Raw genomic sequence first — 6,000 nt, 5'->3', positions numbered from 1 at the left:
TGGGTTAGCTCTGCTTTCTAATCAGTAAAATTAGCGACACCATCCTGTTTTTAGATGGTATGCCATCACTTGGTGCACCATGTTTAGATTGTCACATAAAGCTGTCTGGCCAAATGCTGTTGCGAGGACTGCAGATTAGCAGGCCAGGTTCGTGAATGCAACGTTACTGGATTAACAACAATGTTCAACGTGCCCTTTCACCAGTTGCACTTCTTGCACACATCCTATAGGCTATGGATGCCTTGAAATCCGAGTCTAATATGAGCGACTGTTTTAAGTATGATAGAAGGCGATTGCTGTACTGAAATGCTTCCACCCAAGAACTTTATTCATATTTGGAACGTTAACATTATCTTCAACTCCACCGGTTCGGTGCAGAGGGTGACGAGGTCTGAAATTGAGCAGTTGGTTGCATTGAGGATTGCAGCCTAGCGAGCGCTGTGTTTTGGGCACATCATTCATGTTCTCTTCTGCACGGTTTCTAGTGTTGATGTGGTGTGGGTTTGGCATATTTATCCCGTTTGGCCTCTATGATTGTATGATCTGATGTGTAATCTTTGGACCTTGATCCCTATATGGACTTGATCTGATATATAAACTTTGGATCTTGTGCTAGTGCATGACCATCTGCTCTATGAACATAGCCGGCCATGTTTACGTGGTTTCGTGGTTGCAAATTTGTAATCTCCAATCGTAGGAGAAGGCAGTACATGGGCGCCCGGCTCAGGCCTATCGAGCCAGGGTCCAAATGAACTGTGTCTGGCACGGTCCGTCTATCTTGGATCCTGATCTGATACAGCCTTAGATCCAGAGGTTGATGGGCCATATTAGGTAGGGCCGATGGCCCGTCAGGCCATGACTTTGACGGATGGCACGCAGATTTGATGGGCGGTTTATTTTTTTTTATAAAAAAAATAGTCCAAACGGACCGTACCAGGGATGGTCCGTTTAAGACTATTGCAGGTTAGGCACGGTTCATAACTGCTAATTCAATTTTTTTTTTTTTTTTTTTTGGATTAGATAACGGCCAGTTTTTAATTTTTTATCATTTTAATCCTCCTAACAGCCACAAAATGGTTAGTTTTAGGGATAATTTGAAAAAATAAAAATATTAACATTCCACAATCTATATTATTTATTTTTCTTGATCCAAGAGTCCTTAATTTTTTTTCTTTCTCTCTCTCTTTATATATACATATATAGTAAGGTATGATTGGTAAATGAGCAGTATGAATTTAGAACAAATATTATTTTTATATTAAAAAAAATAGAAAAGTCTCTCTAAATTAGTATCGACCTCTATGTTTAGGCACCCCAACATACGCATATAAATCATTGTACGGATTCCGTACCAGTTGTTATGCCCTAACTAGCCATTAGGCATTCTTAAAATGTTCAGAAAGGGCTCCAACGGTCAATAACGAGTAAATCTGCTCACATGTTATTTATAAATTTGCTTATGAGTTTGATGAATTCTTCCATTGCTTAAATTATATGTTAAGGAAAGAAACTTATATGTTATTAGATCTGCCTAACATCTTGAAAGAGGTCGAGTATAGTTACAAATGAATTAAGTTGAGTTCAATATGCGACTAACTTATCGTAGCTAATTCTTTCGAGACCATCAAAATTTTTTATAATCAAACAGATAAATTTAAAAGATTTATTGGTTGGCAAAAAATCATCGGGGTTAAAACTAACTAAAGTTGTTAAAATTCTGAGATTGTGCATAGCTATTAGTTGATTGAGGCTCAATAAACCATGCAAATAAATTTTTTGTAGGGGTGGGCAAGGAGAGGCATCCTCGTAATTGAATTAAAGTATGCTTCAGAGCTTTCTTTTTATTTCACAAAACCCAAAACTAGACTGGATAAAAATATTAAACACAAAGCCTTATGTGATGGTGAAATCGATCCGACCATAATAAAGATACACTAAATTATCAACAGACTGTCTGAATGCTTTATCCTCTTGTTAAAGTAGAAAAATTAAATATAGACTCAACAAAGTTCAATTATATTGTTTGACCTGCTCTCGATTTGATGATATCAACCACCAGAGAAACATATACATCAATAATGTAATTAGGTCATATAACGAGGGCATAAAGGTGATGGGTTTCGATGATGCAGCGGAAAGATTAGGTATTTACAATTTTCATTCAAAACATCCGATGCACCGGAAACCCCAATGTCCAGCAATCCTTGACTATAATAATCAAAGTACAATAAATATAAATTAGGATAAGAATACCTATAGCGCTAATCCCAATTTTCACAAGGCATCCAAGTGTCCATCCTCCAATGGTGATCCACACAGAAACTGAACCAAAGATAGCGCTCCTTCTTCACCTTGCTTCAAGAGTTCTAGCACTAGAACTCGACTAGTCTCATACCGGTCAGGTTTCTTTAAGAAACTGACTCCACCCTCTCAGAACCTCCTCTGAACTTCTGATCCTTCTTCTTTAGGACCCTCACAACCCTTGTTAGGATCAGATAAGGCTTTGTTTTAAATCCCAAAGCCTTGTCCTAAAGCTAAGATATGTTGTAAGAAAGACAAGAGAGCAACGGAGACAAAATTGGAAATCTTTTTTGAATTGCCTCGGATACCCAGTGCCCCGGCCAATTTATAGCCACTAGAGGGACACCAAAAGAGAGGGATGTGCCTCATCCAAGAGGCCTATCTGATCTGATTATCAGAGATAAGAGTTCCTTCAAACAGAAGGACTCTTATCAATGATACGTTGATCAGCACCCTGCTCTGCGCGTGCGACCAGAGAAGGGATGTTTTCACATTCCTTCTCAAATCAAAAAAATCCTCAAAAATTCACGTGGATAGAGGATTCAATCTTGATTCCAGAACATATAATGAGTGGATAAAAATTCCCACAAATGGATGTGTTCTCATGTCTTTTCACATGAAGTCTAATCACCACGCATGTAGGCATGAGGAAGAACTTATGGCATCCGTTTGGCATCCAAATAAGTTTAAAAAAAATTCAAATGAAATTATCAAAAATAGCTTGTCAAATGTGAAATGTTATCACCAAAAATTATTCTATTTTAAAAGCATTTGATGAGAAGGACTCTCCAAATCTCAGAGAGACGCGATACTTCTGCGCGCACGTGCGAGACTTCCTTCTTTTTTCTAATTTTTCTCCATCCCAAAAATTTCAGAAAAAATATATCTCATGCTTGGAGATATGCATCAGAAGATGGAGGATGATATGGGCTGCCACATGCATCTTAATCCTATGCTAGAAGGACTCTTTTCTTCTGCCCACGCCAACACTTGTATGCAGAATCTGTTTTACGCCAAGAGTCCTTCACAACTTAGACTCTTCATAATTGGTGCTAAAATGGGATGTGGTGCCCCAATTTGGGCTGCTTCCAGGTGGCATGATTTGACCCAAATATCCACTAAATTGGGCTAGCTAATTAGCAAGGGATGAGACCAAATTGACCTCCAAAGGAGCAAGGGTTCCACACGTGCTAGCATGCTTATTGGAGCCCTGATTGAATCCAAAATTCCAATCAACCTTTTTCAAAAGGATCCTTGGTCAATTTTTATATGTTTGTGATTTATTGGGTTCCACATCTAGCTGGCAGTAGGTCCGGATGTAAGTTGACCAAATTTGATTAGATTTTAATCTAATCGATTTAGGTCCAATCGAGCTAACCCGAGTTCAACAATTATAATCTTTTTCTAATTGACGATCGAATTAAACTCTTTAATTCGATTAAAAATCTACAAGTCAAGATTGACGTCTAGCAATGTATCATGATTATCCAGAAAATATAAAATTTTAATGAAAATATCAAATATACCCTTCAGTGACAAGTTACCATACAATTCAATCCTTCGATCATCCCCACTCTTTGAACATGTTCATGAGTATGGAATCATGTCAAACTCAAACACATATTCATATTGATTTTCAATTAATCAATGATAACTCCAATGAAGAAGTATTAAAAACTCTTTCTAATCTCCTTTCTGCTTTTGGCCAAAAGACTTTTTCCAAGTCATCTAGGATTGAGAATACACAGGATGCGATCTTCTCTTATTAGGAGTGATCGATTCCATGTTGACCTACTCACAACCTCCATATACACTCCACCATATCTAGAACACCCCGTACATGTCTTAATGCCATGCCTGGATATGAATCAAAATATGGATTCATGTGCACAAGATTCTATGGTGGTCTCAGGTCCAAGGATCACTTGCACAACTCTCACTTAGAGAACCATCTTTGACATGTAAGTAAGGCTTCCATAAGATGTTCTCTTTCATCGAATTAATTCAGTGGACTCATTTTTCAAATGAGCACCCACATCTTTGTATTAGTATCCCATACAAGTGGCTAGTGAGATCTGTCATCTTCTCTATCGAGCATATATAGGATGTGTCAGTCTATCCGAAATATTGATCTCTGACTCAATGCTCCTACAATTAAAAATATTTAAGATTAGAATTTTAGGATTTTAAGTCTCATTAGCATAACCTATTCATGTCTCCTAAAATCATTGCCCTAATCTTTGGGGTTCATTATAATCTTAGACATAATAAGATGCAGCTAATATGATGAATCAATACCTCAAATAATAAATATCATTTCATGAGTTCGAAAACTATAAAAAAAAGTTTCATCACAATACACTTGCGATTAGCTTATAGGGCACTCTTCTTTCAATCTCCCACTTGCACTAAAGTCAATCGCCTTTATATCTCATACAATCAAGATGGTGATTATATAGCTACTTTAGTATGGCCTTAGTGAATGGATCTGTTATATTATTTTTTCTGTCTACTCATTCAAGGACAACATCTTGTCTCTAACGAGATGGAAGCGTCTGAGGATGTGCTTGGATCTATAATGAGACCTAGGTTCCTTTGCTTGAATAATGATCCCAGTGTTATCACGATAGAGTGACACTAGTCCTTCATTCTTAGAAATGACTCCTAAATCTATGATGAATTTCTTCATCCAGACAGCTTCCTTAATGGCTTCACTAGCAGCGATATACTCTGCCTCAGTAATTGAGTCAGATACTATCTGCTGCTTGGAGCTCTTCCAACTCACTGCCCCATCATTTAGGGTAAACACATACCCTGATATCAACTTGCTATCATCCGCTTTCCAATGATCCTCTCTTGGATCAGCTTGAAATCTGATAGCTATGCCCAAAATATAAGCTACATCAGGCCTGGTACACAGCATGGCATACATAATTGATTCCATAGCCAAAGCATAAGGGATTTCATGCATCCTCTTTCTCTCCTCTAATATCTTAGGATACATTTTTTTGGAGAGACATATACCATGACTTGCAGGCAAGTAATCTCTCTTACTAGCCTCCATATTAAACCTCTTTAATATGAGATCTATGTACCATGACTGGGATAAGCCTAATATCCTTTTAGATCTATCTCTATACATCTTTATACCCAGTACATAGGATGCTTCACCTAAGTCTTTCATGAAAAACTTATTCGATAGCCAAGTCTTGATCGATTGTAATTATTGAGATATCATTCTCAATGAGCAGTATGCCATCGACATACAAAATCAAGAAGAGAACAATACTCACTTGTCTTCTTATACACACATGGTTCATTCTTATTTTTGATAAAGCCAAACTCTTTGACTGTCATATCAAATCGGATGTTCCAGCTCCTCAAAGCCTGCTTTAATCTATAGATGGATCTCTTTAGCTTGTATACTTGATTTGCCCTCCTACTTGAGACAAATCTCTCTGACTGAGTCATATAGACTTCTTCCTCTAGATTACCATTGAGGAATGCAGTCTTGACATCCATCTGCCAGATCTCATAATCGTAGTATGCTGCTATAGCAAGCAAAATTCGGATGAACTTGAGTATAGCCATTGGTGAGAAGGTTTCATCATAGTCAATTCTTTAGCTTTGACTGAAATCTTTCATCACCAACCTAGCTTTGTAGATTTTTACTTGGCCATCTGCTTCGATTTTCTTCTT

The sequence above is a fragment of the Elaeis guineensis genome, chromosome 2, assembly GCF_000442705.2.
Source record: "Elaeis guineensis isolate ETL-2024a chromosome 2, EG11, whole genome shotgun sequence".
Lineage (NCBI taxonomy): Eukaryota > Viridiplantae > Streptophyta > Magnoliopsida > Arecales > Arecaceae > Elaeis > Elaeis guineensis.
This window is presented reverse-complemented; position numbering follows the sequence as displayed.